The sequence below is a fragment of the Neolamprologus brichardi genome, unplaced genomic scaffold (assembly GCF_056152115.1).
Source record: "Neolamprologus brichardi isolate AB-2024 unplaced genomic scaffold, ASM5615211v1 NODE_ptg000033l+_length_6344489_cov_1, whole genome shotgun sequence".
Taxonomy (NCBI): domain Eukaryota; kingdom Metazoa; phylum Chordata; class Actinopteri; order Cichliformes; family Cichlidae; genus Neolamprologus; species Neolamprologus brichardi.
In genome coordinates, this window is record NW_028270137.1 from 132,795 (window position 1) to 149,557 (window position 16,763).

Sequence of the window (16,763 nt, forward strand, 5' to 3'; positions counted from 1 at the left end):
AGGAATCTAACATTCTAATCTATGCAAACTGTCTCCAAGGCTACATAATATCAAATTAAATCATAGCAAAGGAGTAAAAAGCAGGATCAGTCTTAGGGTGTATGTTACATGTTTGCCAGTTTGGATGAGTGAGTGCAATACTTCATCGGCCTGTGTTGTAGCAACCTGTTGAACCTGCTGAGAAACTTTTCTTTGTCCACTCTGCCCCAAACTTCACATGCTCCATAAAAGTCGAGGCCTAGAGACCTCTGCATAGTTATTAGCATTAGGTTATCAGTATCATCTGATATATATGACATTTACAGTACAGTACTCACACATGACATAGGAGGAATAAATATGAACTTTTTGACATAAATTTGATCATATGAAATTGGATTTTTTTAAAATATGAAACTTTTTCCTTCCGTCATACTTCAGAAATACAATATATTAAGTTTTGAACATTTTAAAACATTTAAGTTTGCTCGTTGTATTTATAAGATCCTACATGGACGTGCTCCACAATCATTGGTCAGTCATGTTAAAATCCATTATCAGTGGAAAACAAACCTGATCCTCTACTAGAGGCGATTGTGCAATACCTTTTAGACATAACACTCAGCAAACAGTTATTATTAGTTAAAGTCAGTGAGATTTGGAGTGATACATGACACATGACGGAATAAGACACGCAGACTTAGCATGACGAACCGACGAGGAACACGTACACTGTAAATACATACAGAGGGAAAAGAGGACTAGAGATGAGACATGGACATAACTAAGCACAAACAGAACATGATGGCTGGGGGGAAAACACACGTGACAGAAGGAATGGGTCACAAGGGCAAAACATGTAAACGAGAGGAGGAGACGGGAGAAAAAGACATTACTGAGATACATGAAGGGCCAGGGCTGGGGCAGCCAACCAGTCACAGACAAACAGCCACATTTTTTACTGTGTCACCGCAAAGAGCCACATCATACACCTGGGCACACATGAACATCACCCATCCCTTCCTCTGTCCTGCGTTCAGTTTGGGGTATCAAACTCAGGACCCTAACCCCATCAGGCCGGGGTCTTTGTGTGGAGTCTGCATGTTCTCTCCAGCTTCCTCCCACAGTCTAAAGACATGCAGTCAGTGGGGGTCTTCTCGCCCCGTTCACATTCACACAGAGATGCATTGAAGATCACCTTGTGGTTAGTGCCTTCTATTCGATGTACAGACTGAATAATAACACCTTCTAATTAGTTCTTTCTCCTATTGGTGCTCCTCTACGAGTAATCAGTGCTTGATGGCTTACTAAGCTTAACGTTTTTCACAACATTGATAACAAACACAAAACAACAACAACAACATATATTATCTAAAAAAAACTTGATTGGACCACATTTTGATGTTCATCCTACATGTTTATTGAGATTGTCTAATGTCAACTAACACAGCCAATCCCTCAACATGTTATTCACATTGTCTTCATATTAAATCATTTTTTCTTTTTAAAGAACTTATTTTACCATTGCACTCAACAACAAACAAATCCTCTCTAACAAAAAAACTTCAAGGGCCAAATTGCATTATATTTCTTCACATCAATATACAAGTAGGGGTGATGTGGGACGCAGCGAGTTTGAGACCCCTGGTCTAAAACAAGTAATTGCTGATTTCTTTTACAAATCTTCTTGTTAACATAACCTTCTCCTTCATTACGTTACACTTATTATGAACAGTGCTGTTCTGTAATATAGTCACAATCATTTATGGGATCTATAAAAATGATGTAAACACATTTTCTTATTGTCAGAGACTCGATGACCATGATTGAAAGTAAAACGAGGAAATGACATACTCTGAGGCTACCTTCCTAGCACTGCACAGGTTTCATACGTTTGTTGAAAGGGGCTTATGAGTGAGAGCAGAGAGGGGACAAGCACACCGGTGGCCTTTGGTTGAGATTTCAAGAAAGTTCCATCCTTGGCTTTAAACTGTCATCTAATTAAAAACATTGTGGCTAACATCACATTATGGTAAATTTGCCAGCAGTTTGTTGTCTCCGGCTAACATTGTGCCTTGTGAAACCAGTTTTATGACCTCTGTCAGTTTTCTCTTTGAGACATTTTCATGAGAACAGTATGGAGCTTTCCACCGTTCACCATTCTTGATCCTTCTTTCCTCTGTGGTCTCCATTCCTGCAAAGTGGTATTGGATGTGATCTGATTTGTTAAACACCATTTCTCTCTTTCTCTCTGTCTCACACACACACACACACACACACACACACACACACACACACACACACACACACACACACACACACACACACACACACACACAACAAAAGAGAGGGAGAGATTCATAACCTCACAGTTTTTAAGCTGCTGAGGGATTCAAACAAGAGAATTACAAAGCAGCTAAGCTGACAGTCTCTTTACAATCATAAGACTAACCTACATTCAAAAGACTATTCAAGAAAATATAGCTTTAATTTATGCATTTGCTTAAGTTGTTTTGTTTTTTGTTTTGTTTTTTGTTTTGTCCATGGTGTTGACAAAATTGTGTATAGCACAGTTTTGGTGGGTGGGTGGAGGGGTTGTTTTGGGTGTTTTTTTGAAAGAAGAGTTTTCACAAAGAATATAAGTTGTGTGGTTTGATAAGTATCTGAGGCTGAGACCACAGGACTGTAAAACATGATTGTACTTCAGTACAAAAATGGCTTCATTTCTGTACTGAACAGTCATTTAAGATTAGCTAGTAAATAGCAATTAGTTAATGTTGTTCATGAGACTAAAGTCATCTCACTTTGGTAATGTAAATATAATATGGCCAATATTATATTAATCATTATTAGTTATTACAGCAGTGAACATGAACTCTGTGTCAAACACTGAGCTTCAGAAAAGATTCAAGTTGCATTTATTTATATTTCCTATCACTTTAAATCTTCACTTAAAGACAAGTATCTGTGACAGTGTATCTATAGATGTATCATATATAAGAGACAAATATTGTTCTTTTAATATGTTGGCATTACTAAATTTGGCTCAATGCTTACATATATGTTTGGAAGAAGCAAATGTACGAGATAACTGTGTCTGATAGAATGAAGAGTAGACTGATATATGAAATATTCCTTTATTGGGTGAGAAAATCAGACCATGTCATAACTGCTTTAAGTCACACAGAATAGATATCAGAGCCTTAAACAGGCTGACTTCTGCTAAATGGGTCAAACTGGGCAGAAAGTCTACAAACACATAACATCCTTATAGAATATGATGTAACACTATAGATCAACTTACCTCAGAATATATAAAGCATATAAACAATTACAGCAATATGATGCAACAAACACAGCAGTGCTACTGATCCAAAATACTCAAAGCTTCATAGAACTGAAACAAACATTTATTTTTAGCTCCATTCTGCTGCTGATACATACTTTAGGTTTCTGAACATTAAACTTGTTGCTGCCTTTCATAGTGTGTAACTTGAAGGCCCTGAGTACTTTCTCCCACACTGAAAACACTGGATGATAACATTATTTGAACATTACCTAATAAGACTGATTCAGGACAGACAGTTAGTGATGTTAAACTTTCCCAGCAGTCCTTCACAAACAGGGAACAGTCTGTCTATTCTCTCCATCTGTCAGCTGCTGCTGGCTCTTCCTCCTCCTCTTCCTCACACACTGCTGAGTTTGTCCTGGTGGATCATCAGGGGTGCAAAGCCTCACAGATGATGTGCAGCAGTGGGTCCCTCAGTCTGTCCTCACTCTGGACACTTGCAGTCGTCACACATGGAAATCAAATGTGTGATAAGCTGCAGGATTCAAACACAAGTGTAACTTATAAACACATGTTCATACTTTTATTCCACAATCAGAGAGAAAGAAACCAGAGTGCAGGACAGACAGGTGACAGTCTCAGCTGTACACACTGCTACAAACAGGAGGATTTAGTGTTTGTGTTATTACGAGTGCTAAACAAGAAGAGTTCCAGATGGTACAGTGGACACATGTGTGACTCCTGTGATTAAAGCATCTTTCTTTCAGCTTAACGAGTGAACCGTCAGCTCGTTCAAACACACGTTAAAGTCCGTTTGGCTCGACACCACCGAACAAAGGCAGCAATATAACTTAGCTAACATTAACAGTGCAGTGAATCCTGCTTGTGCCGTGATATTCAGGACTGCAAACCGAGCAGCATCACTGACTTTCAGCTGGTTGTGTTTGTGGATATATGACTGACTTTTATTATCCATGAAATCATCACATTCTCTGTAAGATTCAGTGTAACAGGGTCATAAATCACATTGCGCACATTTCGGTACCATTCTTCCGGTTGAGTGAACGCTGGCGCGACTTGCTGCCGCTACTCACCGCTATCGCTGTCGCTACGGATTCCTGTCCTGTTCCTGTCTCTACGGCCCACCGGTGTCTCTGTCCGGTTGTTCCTGTCCATGATGTGGCTTTTCAGGATCTATGCACTGTCTGTGTGGGTCTGGATCTTTATGTCATCGATCTACCCACTTGGCACTGGGCTCCATCAGTATACAGCTGATGAGCTCCTCCGGCTCCACTTCTCCCTGGCTGCTCCGCCGCTGGCTGCTCTTCATCTCCACACGGACATTGCCTTCCTCCCTCGTCGAAAGTACGTACATCGGGGCTCCCGTCGGTATTTCCATCAGGATAATTCCAAGCCAATTCAGTCCTTCTGGTCCACCTCTGGTCGCTCTCAACGGAACCCCGGCAGGTCTGTTGACCACAATGTTTTGGCTAACCTGCCTAGGTCGCCCAACACTCTCATCCAGTCCGACAGTACTTCCGTCAACTTCGGCCTGCTTAATATCCGTTCGCTTACGAACAAAGGACATCTCATCCAGGATCTCCTAACAGACCGTAAGTTTGACTTTTTCTGCTTGACTGAGACATGGCAACAGCCCAATGACTTTTCGCAACTCAACGACTCCACCCCCCCGGGGTTTGTTTACACCTGCCAACCTCGTGAGTCCGGCCGTGGTGGTGGCCTCGCGGTAATCTATCGCGAGAACTGGAAAGTCTCGCCGCTGTCTGTCCCCATGTACAGCTCCTTTGAATCTGTTGTTTGTCAACTCTCAGGACCTACTCCAACTGTCATAGCTGTCATCTACCGCCCCCCAAAATTTAATTCTGTTTTTATCAGTGACTTTGCTGATCTGCTGACCAACCTATCTACTGTTTCCCCTAATATAATATTGCTGGGTGACTTCAACGTCCACGTGGATAACTGCGACCATCCTCTTACCAAGGACCTTTTATCCTGCTTTGATAGCTTCAGCCTTGAACAATACATAAACTTCCCTACCCACACTAAGGGCCATACTTTGGACCTAGTCTGTTGTTCTGGACTTACCCCCTCCAACTGCTCAGCTGACGAGCTGCTAATTTCGGATCATCTACTTCTCTCCTTTAATGTTCACATGACTTTCTCTATAATAACAATCCTCGTATTATTTCTTTCCGGAATATCAAGAATATAAATCTTGATATCCTTTCTTCTGCTCTCTCTAGCTGCTTGTCTCTTAGCAATTTGGCTATTCAAGAGGATCTAGTATTTTATTATAATCATAGCCTCAGTAGTATTTTGAATTATCTTGCTCCACAGAAAACCAGAACTGTACTCTTTTCTCGCTCTGCACCCTGGTAACACCTGAACTCAGACTATTGAAAGCTAAAGGCTGACGGCTTGAACGTCTTTACAAGAAAACTGGCCTTACTATTCATAAGGATATGTTTAGTAACCATGTTCTGTTTTATCAGGAATGTATCAGTCAAACTAAATCTGCCTATTATTCTACCATTGTCTGTTCAAGTGAGAACTCCACCAAGACCCTATTCTCATTATTCAACTCCTTTAAATGGTGAATGGTAAATGGACTGGTTCTTTTATAGCGCTTTTCTACTCTTTCTGAGCACTCAAAGCGCTGTACACAACTTGTACATTCACCCATTCACACCCATTCGCACAAGCACATTTCTCTAAGTGCTTTCTAAGTAACATTCACACGCACATTCATACTCCGATGGATGCATCGGAGAGCAATTTGGGGTTAGTATCTTGCCCAAGGATATTTGGCATGCAGACTGGGGAAGCCAGGGATCGAACCACCAACCTTCCGATCAGTAGATGACCTGCTCTACCACCTGAGCTAACAGGCCACCTGATTCTCTGCCCGCTCATCTCTGTTCATCTAACTTCTGTGACGCTCTAATGCTATTCTTTACTGAAAAAATTCATAAAATACACCTTGACTTGGACCCTAATGCTCAATGTAGCTCCTCTGTCGCAATTCCACCCCCTTCTCACTTCCTGTTTTTCAACTTCCGTCTTTAACTGATATTGCTGATCTCATCCACAAATCAAAGCCTTCTACCTGCCAGCTTGATCCTATCCCCACTGTCCTTGTCAAAGCCTGTTTACCCTTTACTGTTGTTTTGTTTTTTAGGGTGTCATTTATGTCATACAGCCTTGTCTCATGTATGCACTCAGCCTGAAGTCCTGGAACGAGACAGCTTGATATCGTATATGCATCCAGATTGATGTCATATAGGCATACAGTATGATGTCATATAAGGCATACAGTATGATGTCATATAGGATTCAGTATGATGTCATATAGGCATACAGTATGATGTCATGTCAGGCATACAGTATGATGTCATATAAGGCATTCAGTATGATGTCTTGATGCATTCTCAATCATCCAGGAAAATAAATCTCCAAAAGTTGATTCTGTTCATCTGGACGTAGCGTTTTCTGGGAGAAACGTTTCGTCAGTCATCCAAGTGACTTCTTCAGTCTCAGCTGACTGCAGGTTTCCCCAATCTTATAAACAGTACATTTACATAATGACTGAAACCAGCCCACTGAAGGCTGTGAGGTCAGTTCCTTAATCATAATTATGCAAATTCTCATAACCTCTCATGTATTGCTAAACCAGAAAGACTATCATGAGAAGATTTTGTCACTTCTCAGTGATGAAAATACTTATGAGCCCCTAAAACGAGACCCAGGGAGTGGCTACAGGAAGAGGGTGATAGACTGTCTGAAGCAGTTAGAACAAGACAAGGCTATTGACCGAACCTCATACCACAGGCTGTACCCAGGGGAGTCTACACCAAGCCTGTATGGTTTACCGAAAATGCATAAACAGGGTGCACCTTTAAGACCGATTGTCTGCATGATCAACTCGGTCACCTCTAACATCTCCAAGTTTCTGGCTTTGATCCTCAACCCACTGGTGGGCAGCTCTGAACACCACATCCAGAACACCCTGGATTTTGTTGAGAAGGTGAGAGATGTCATCATGGAGGCACATGAAACAATGGTCTCGTACGACGTTACATCTCTCTTCACTTGCATCCCAGTCACAGAAGTGTTGGAGGTAGTCCGTAAGAGATTACAGGATGACCCCAACCTCAGCAGCAGGACCACTCTCAGCATCGACCAAGTGTGTTTGAACTGTGTCTTCATTCCACCTACTTCACATACAAGGGTCAGTTCTACAGGCAGAAACATGGGTGTGCCATTGGCTCCCCAGTTTCACCCATCGTGGCCAATTTGTACATGGAAGAAGTGGAAAAGAGGGCTTTGCTATCCTACCCTGGAACACCACCAAGCCATTGGTTCAGGTATGTGGATGACACCTGGGTGAAAATCAAATCTCAGGACGTACTACATTTCATGGATCACATTAACTCTGTGGACCGACACATCAAATTCACCAGGGAGGATATGAAAAGTGGCAGGTTAGCCTTCTTAGACTGTGAGATTTCCATCAGTAATGGGGGACATCTAAAAGCTGACGTGTACCGTAAACCTACGCATACGGATCAGTATCTAAGGTTTGACTCTCATCATCCACTGCAGCACAAACTGGGTGTCATCAGGACGAGCGAACACCATCCCCACTGACACAGCAGCCAGGGAGGCAGAAGATCATCACATCAAGAAGGCCCTGAGTAAATGTGGTTATCCCAGCCGGACTTTTGTCAAAGCTGGGAAGGCGCCAAAAGAAAGCTCCAGCCAATCCAGGAGAGAAGGAAAACCGCTGCCTAAGAGAAAACCTGCAGTGATCCCGTACGTGTCAGGAGTATCGGAACAGTTGAGACGCATTTTTTCTAAACACCGGGTCTCTGTGGCTTTTAAACCCCAAAACATGCTGCACCAAAAACTGGTCCACCCCAAGGATCGGGTCCTCCGACACAAACAAAGTAACATAGTGTACGCTGTTAAGTGCAGGTGGATTGCCAGGATTTATACATCGGGGAAACCAAACAACCTCTGGTGAAATGGATGGACCAACACAGAAGAGCGACCTCGTCAGGCCAGGACTCTACAGTCTATTCACACCTACAGGTCAGTGGACACTCTTTCAATGATGAGGATGTACACATTTTGGACAGGGAGGAACGCTGGTTTGAGGGCGGAGTCAAGGAGGCCATTTACGTGAAAAGGGAAAGACCATCTCTGAATCGAGGAGGGGGCCTAAGGGTACATCTGTCACCATCTTACAATGCTGTGATTGCAGCCATTCCCCAACTCTCTGTGAATGGGACTCATGGTCTTTGATCAGTGGGTTTTGGTCAGTGGTTGTTGATCAATGGTCATGAGAATTTGCATAATTATGATTAAGGAACTGACCTCACAGCCCATTGTTCTTTCAGTGGGCTGGTTTCAGTCATTATGCAAATGTTCTGTTTATAAGATTGGGGAAACCTGCAGTCAGCTGAGACTGAAGAAGTCACCTGGATGAGTGACGAAATGTTTCTCCCAGAAAACGCTACGTCCAGATGAAAAGAATCAACTTTTGGAGACATACAGTATGATGTCATATAGGCATTCAGTATGATGTCATATAGGCATACAGTATGATGTCATATAAGGCATTCAGTATGATGTCATATAGGCATACAGTATTTTAGCCGAGTGGTAAATTAATAATAATATTTTCCATTTCAGTTAACCAAATGTCCATTTAAGGTTCAAATAGGGGTCTTAAAATGTTGTGTCTTTGTTTCCATGTATGGTAAGACAAGAATTTTATTGGGTAATTTAATGTTATTGCTTGTGTCAAGTCTTACCGCTTGATATCCAGTGTTGGTCAAGTTACTTGAAAAAAGTAATCAGTAACTAATTACGGATTACTTCCCCCAAAAAGTAATCCCGTTACTTTACTGATTACTTATTTTCAAAAGTAAGAAAGTAACTGAATAGGTGATAAAGCGATAGATCTTTCAGCCCAATTCTACTTTTTCTGCATAATCCATCATACAAAATGTAATCAAATGGAAAAGTCTCCTTTTAAAACTTGTTTTATTAGTTTTAATCTTTTAACTTTATGCATCAAGCAAACATTTAATTATATGCAACATTCTCTGACTGGAAGAAATTAGTTTAACATTTAAACCTATTTTCTGCACATTCCAGCACATAAAATATATATATTTTTTTGTGTTTACACTCAGTCTTTCAAATAGATGCAAGTAAAACACAGCAGAAAATAAATAAAGTCAAAGACTAGCGGTGCTGTTGCTCTATTTTCACCTGTAAAGCAGGAGTGGGGTAGGCGGAGGTTTACCCTGGTGCAGGTGTGCAGCGGTCAGTGGAAGAATCTGCGAGTTTCTCTGTGAGTTTCCCATTACGTCGTAGCTACTCGCTGCTTGTTTGGAAGTTTAGGGGTTTTTTCGCTGTAAAAAGAAGTTTTCTTCCCACGCACAACGGACACTAATGTTTTTGTCACTTTTTATGGAATCAAACTCAAAGTAAGGTCAGTACTTCCACGCTTTAAACGCTGCACGCTCGCACTCTCTCCGCACTCGATATATGATCCATTGTTGATCTGCACACAGCTGTTGTCACGAACGTCGCACTCGCTTACGTCACTGTCATGAGACATTCTCGCAAAAAAATCACGGTTTTAGTAACGCAGTAACGCAGCGTTCCTACGGGAAAGTAACAGTAATCTAATTACCGTTTTTGCAATAGTAATCCCTGACTTTACTCGTTACGATTTACGTAATCGGATTACAGTTACTGCCCATCTCTGTTGATATCATGCATGGCACGCAGCTTTATATCATTTATGACATAAAGCTTAATGGTAAAATGGTAAATGGCCTGTGTTTATATAGCGCTTTACTAGTCCCTAAGGACCCCAAAGTGCTTTACACATCCAGTCATCCACCCATTCACACACACATTCACACACTGGTGATGGCAGCTACATTGTAGCCACAGCCGCCCTGGGGCGCACTGACAGAGGCGAGGCTGCCGGACACTGGCGCCACCGGGCCCTCTGACCACCACCAGTAGGCAACGGGTGAAGTGTCTTGCCCAAGGACACAACGACTGAGACAGTCGGAGCCGGGGCTCGAACCGGCAACCTTCCAATTACAAGACAAACTGCCAACTCTTGAGCCACGATCGCCCCATTTTAATGTCATATAAGTCTTAAAGTATGATGTCATATAGGCATACAGTATGATGTCATATAGGCATACAGTATGATGTCATATAAGACATTCAGTATGATGTCATATAGGCATACAGTATGATGTTATGTCAGGCCAATGGTCAATGGTAACTTTTATTGTCCCTAACGGGAAATTGATTTGCAGTATGTCCGTACAAACGAACAAACGGACAACCAACACATCATATACACTCACCAAAATAATATAATATAATATAAGCCTGAGAAAACAACCTAGATTTTTCATCAAAAAAGTGCAATGGCAACAACACTTATGGTTTAGTGTTATTAACTATGATAATAGCAGTAGGAACAAAAGACAATCTATGTCTCTTTGTCTTCACTGCAGGCACTTTATAACGACGACCTGATGGAACAGTTGAAAATCATTAAAGAGAGGATGATCTGAGCACAACAGGACAGAGGTTGCCTTCCTCAGCACCTGCCTGTTATAAAAGTCCACAAGCTGGACCTGAGACCTCCCTGAAATCTTGCCAGCCACTTTAACCAGGTTGTTAAGTCTGGTCTTATTATTCAGGGACATATTACCGTACCAAGCAATGATACAGAAAGTTAAAACAGATTCAATAAAACGTTTATAAAAAAGAGTCATCATTTCAGATGAAACATTGAAACCTCTCAACCTCCTTAAAAAGTCTTTGTTGAACCTTTTTCACTGTAGCAGCAAGATGTGACTCAAAGGACAGAGTCTTATCAAGAACAACCCCCAAATACTTATAACTGTCCACCAGTTCAATGGCTGCACCATTTACCACTGTTAGCGCAGGATGGGGGGATGTCTTCCTGAGGTCAATAACCACGTCCTTGGTTTTAAAGGTGTTAATCATTAAGAAGGACTGATCACACCATGAAAACAAACTCACCCACAACAGGCCCATGGGAATCCTCTTCACCATGAAGGAGGCTTACAATGACTGTGTCATCTGCGTATTTAATGAAATGCCTGTTGGCCTGTGTACTGCGACAGTCATTAGTGTACAAAATATACAGTAGAGGAGAGAGACAACAACCTCGTGGTGAGCCCAAGGGCGTAGATTTGGTTTTGGCATTGGTGGGGACGGATGATTCAGCCATCGAACCCTGCCCTGTTTCTTATTTTTTCTTTTTTGTCTTTGCTTCTTGATAAAAGGAGAAATATACTTGCCTACATATGCTATTCTACATGCTTTTAAACCATTTAAAATTACAATTCATAGTTTTACATTTGAATTATATAATGTTAAATTACTATTAAACAAATGACTGACGAAGTATTTTAGAGTTTAGTTCAACCATAATCCATATAAATCAGGTATCATACAAACATAGCTTCAAATACAGTCATGACAATAAAAGAATATGACTTTAAGGACTTAACAACATTACTTCAGTTTTTAACTTAGTTAGTAATAACTTAGTTAGTAACTTTCAAGATATTCCCTTCAGTAAAAGCTTTTTTCCTTTCATGAATCAGCCTCATAAGAGCTTTGGAAGACCATGGTTTGTTATTAGGGAAAAAATGCACAACCTTTGAAGGGATAATCATGTCTCTGCAAAAGGAGATATAGCTGCAGACAACGTCAGTGAGTTCATTAATGTCTCTACATGATTCTATAAACACTGACCAGTCTGTACAGTCAAAGCAGCCCTGCAGGGCTAAAGAGGCATCATCACTCCAAACCTTTATGCGGTGTTTCCTCACCTTCTCTCTTCTCAGCACAGTCTTGTAAACTGGCAGAAGATGCACCGTGTTGTGATCCGAGGGCGGGGCCAGCCACAGATGTATACGCACCTTTTATGGAACCGTAACATAGATCCAGAGTCTTATTGAAGCGTGTGGGACAGTTCACATACTGATAAAAACTGCTCAGTGTTTTCTTCAAGTCGCAGCGATTAAAGTCCCCAAGAACAATATCAGGAGCCTCAGGAGAGAGAGATTGTAGTGAGTGGATGACGTTAGAGATGGTGTCAGTCGCATTCTTAGGATTCGCTTTAGGGTGGACGTAAACGACGGTGACGTTGATCTGTGGGAATTCCCTCGGCAGATAAAACGGCCTCAAAGACACAGAGAGGAGCTCAATGTCAGGCAGACATACTTGTCTACGAACGGTAACGTTTTTACACCATTTCTGATTTATATACAAACACACCGCTCCTCCTCGAGATTTCTGGGTTGCTCCGGGGTCTCGATCCAAACGTATGGGAAACCCGAAGCCATTTAGTTCCAGAGAACAATCAGGGTCAGAGTCCTTGAGCCAAGTCTCTGTGAATGCCATTAGACATGTATCCCTGTAGTCACGTAAGTGTGCGACATTCAAATGCAGTTCATCCATTTTACTCCTCAGAGACTGCACATTAGCCAGGATTATTGATGGTAAAGGAATACGATTGTATCGTATGTGCTTCTGCAGTCGCTGACGTAGGCCTCCCTTCTCACCCCGCTTTCTTGCTTTGACTCTGTTAAAAACAAAAGTGCCCCTGTGGTTACTGGATAATCCAGAGATGGAAAACACTGGAGGGTGAAAAGAGTCCAGAGACGGGCCTTTCCACCAAAGATCCAGAAGAAACTCCCGTGAGTATGTAATTGTTTGAAAGTAGCAATGACTCCAAACAACCGTCAGGATTGCCAATAAATAGAGTATGATGTCATATAAGCCTTACAGTATGATGTCATATAAGCCTTACAGTATGATGTCATATAGGCATACAGTATGATGTCATATAGGCATACAGTATGATGTCATATAGGCATACAGTATGATGTCATCCTGTTCCTCTGACGACCTGCTGCCACTGAAAGGCAGTGTTAGAGGGACACTTGGGCATTTATCGCAGCATATAATGTGTTTTCTGGACACACTGCTGCTTTTTCAGCGCCCAGAGATTGATGGCTGCGTGTCAGAGCTGGCTATGAATTTCAGAAGGATCAGGCCTTAACTTAACAAAAAAGTTATCAGTAGTTCTTTCCACCTTTTTACCCACAGCTACATCCACTTCTGTCGGGCCGAGGCTGCTCACTACGGCTGGTATCATCACTGATTTCTGTAATCCATTCGATTCACGAGGTCCTGATTCCATTCAATTTGATTTTGCCTCAGACAGTCAGAAATATTATAATTCTGATGATTTATCAGCACTGACACATGTGAGACTTCATCAGAGGTGTGAGCATCACAGCAGAGGCCTTTGTGTCAAAGTAACTGAGGATAAAACAGAAAAACATGAAGGAGATTTTCCTGCCCTGTTTTCTATAGCATAGTTGGAGCGTAGATTTACATTTCTTCAGTATTGAACAGCAGAAATGAGGCTTTCTTGTCCGAGCGGCCGACAGCGCTGTAAACAACGGCAGACTGGTGGGTGATAAGCGAATGAATAATGCAGGAAACAGAGATTTGAGACGGGAAACTGTTCTTGAAGTACAGAGAGAGAGAGCTGTGCAGGAAGTGTGATTTTATCTGCTGGTAGCAAAACAGCAAAAGTCAGAGGGGATTAATGACGACATTTATCAAATGTGGGGCGTAGTTTGGATCTTCTGCTGCTGCTTCAGTGAATTTTGGTTAGAGAGATAAAACCTGCAGATCAGAATCGAGCGCAAAAAAGACGGAAACACAAAGCGCGGACGCGCCGACGCATCAGAGTCAGCGAGCTGTCGGCTTTCAGCCCCGACGGCGAGTTCGTGTGAGAAAGACGAGAAAGCTGATTGTGATGCGTCGGCTCTGTGTTTACGTTTTTGAACAGCTGGTCACACCGGTGCGACCAAAGATCTTTTTTAGTCGCATCATTGAAAAATCTGGTCGCACTCTAGAGCCCTGAATACCATTATATTACAACGTTGTGACTCATTGGGATTTGGCTTTTACACTGATGTTATTTTGACAAACAACACCTAAACATCAGCTGAGCCAAAGAAAGTAAAGGCAGTCGTACCTCTCTCAGAGCTTCAGCGTAGGAACTGAATGTCAGTGAGGATGACCAGCACATGTTTCTCACACTGGTAGGCCAGGTACTCTGCTGTAGTCAGCGCCAGGCGGGGAGTGATGATACGGGAGTGATACGGAGACTTTCAGATCGCAGAGACTTTGTTTTAATGTACTGAACGGCTGGTCGCTGGTGCGATCTAGGATTTTATTAGCCGCACCAGTGAGAAATTTGGCCGCAAATGTGACCAAATTGGTCAGACTCTAGAGCCCAGAGATCAGCTGCTGTCTGAACTGCACACTTACACTTGGGTTTTGTATGTTTTGGCTTTTTCTCTGCTCTTTTGTGAATTATAAATTCAAGAGGATTTGGATTTCCGTCGATTTCAATCCAGTCACATTTAACAGGGATGGATCGATGGTCAGGGCAGTGATGGGGAAGGATAATGTGGGTTTTTCCTCTCTGAACTCGTGGAATTATTTCCCAAATAACTGTGGTGATTGCAGACTGCAAATGCTCTGAATTTATTAACTGTCAGTTTGCACTCAAACGCTAACACCTCCTCCAGCATGTGTAACGCTGTGCCTCCTCTCCCCTGAAGAGTTGTATTCAGCTTCTTCTGGTTCGCTGTAATGTCCACAAAGTGCAGCTTTTTCAGCCACTCTGGCTGTTCCAGCGCAGAAAAGGCGAGCCCTTTGCTGCTCATGAAAACTTTCACCTCTCCCAGACATTTTCCAATTTCATTGTACTACTGTACTATGTATGACTGTGCAATGACAATAAAGAGTTATCTTATCTTACATGCAGCAAAGCGTTTCAGCACCTCTCCTCTGGACAGCAGGACTCTGTCATACAGCAGGAGATCAGGGTAAATGCTCTCCACCTCATCCAGTAATGAGGTGGAGAGCATTTAAACCTTTTGCCATTATTTTATTGATGATCTGAATGACAACATTTATGACCTCTGTGCATTCTAGAGGAAAGGTTTGCGCACACAATGCCTCTTGGTGCAGGATGCAGTGAAACGTCAGCAGCTTTCTATCCAGTGACTTCTGCAGCCAGGCCACAAAGCCCCTGTGCAGTCATACTTACCATACTTTTATTTTTATATTTCAATATCACAATAATCTTCTAATTTAGAACTACAAGTTAAAAAAGAACTAACATAAGTTATGATTAGGACCCTAAAATCCAGAGAGTAATTATTTATGGTAAGGAAAGGGATTTGGCTTGTTTGTTTTTTGTTTTTCTTTTTTTTTGGGGGGGGGGGGGGGGGGGGGGGTTGTTTGTTTTGGGGGTTTTGTTTTCCTCTCCCCCTCCTTTGTATATACTTATCTAGGTATATAAATGTGTATGTATAGACATAAATGTATGATCGTTTATATAATGGTAACTATGATAATTGGTAATGGTAAAAACTAATGGTAATTATATTTTATGTAAAAAGGAGGGGGAGAGGAAGGCAGGGAAAGAAAAAACTATGTCACTGTAAATGAGATACGTACTTTGTTGCCTGATTTGAATTTAAAAAAGGGAAAAAAATTGGACTAAACTCACTTGAACTCTGACTTTGTCTGCACTTAGAACTATCACAAGACATTAAAACAAAACATCGGGCATTGATGACATCACAGGAATCTAACATTCTAATCTATGCAAACTGTCTCCAAGGCTACATAATATCAAATTAAATCATAGCAAAGGAGTAAAAAGCAGGATCAGTCTTAGGGTGTATGTTACATGTTTGCCAGTTTGGATGAGTGAGTGCAATACTTCATCGGCCTGTGTTGTAGCAACCTGTTGAACCTGCTGAGAAACTTTTCTTTGTCCACTCTGCCCCAAACTTCACATGCTCCATAAAAGTCGAGGCCTAGAGACCTCTGCATAGTTATTAGCATTAGGTTATCAGTATCATCTGATATATATGACATTTACAGTACAGTACTCACACATGACATAGGAGGAATAAATATGAACTTTTTGACATAAATTTGATCATATGAAATTGGATATTTTTAAAATATGAAACTTTTTCCTTCCGTCATACTTCAGAAATATAATATATTAAGTTTTGAACATTTTAAAACATTTAAGTTTGCTCGTTGTATTTATAAGATCCTACATGGACGTGCTCCACAATCATTGGTCAGTCATGTTAAAATCCATTATCAGTGGAAAACAAACCTGATCCTCTACTAGAGGCGATTGTGCAATACCTTTTAGAGATAACACTCAGCAAACAGTTATTATCAGTTAAAGTCAGTGAGATTTGGAGTGATACATGACACATGACGGAATAAGACACGCAGACTTAGCATGACGAACCGACGAGGAACACGTACACTGTAA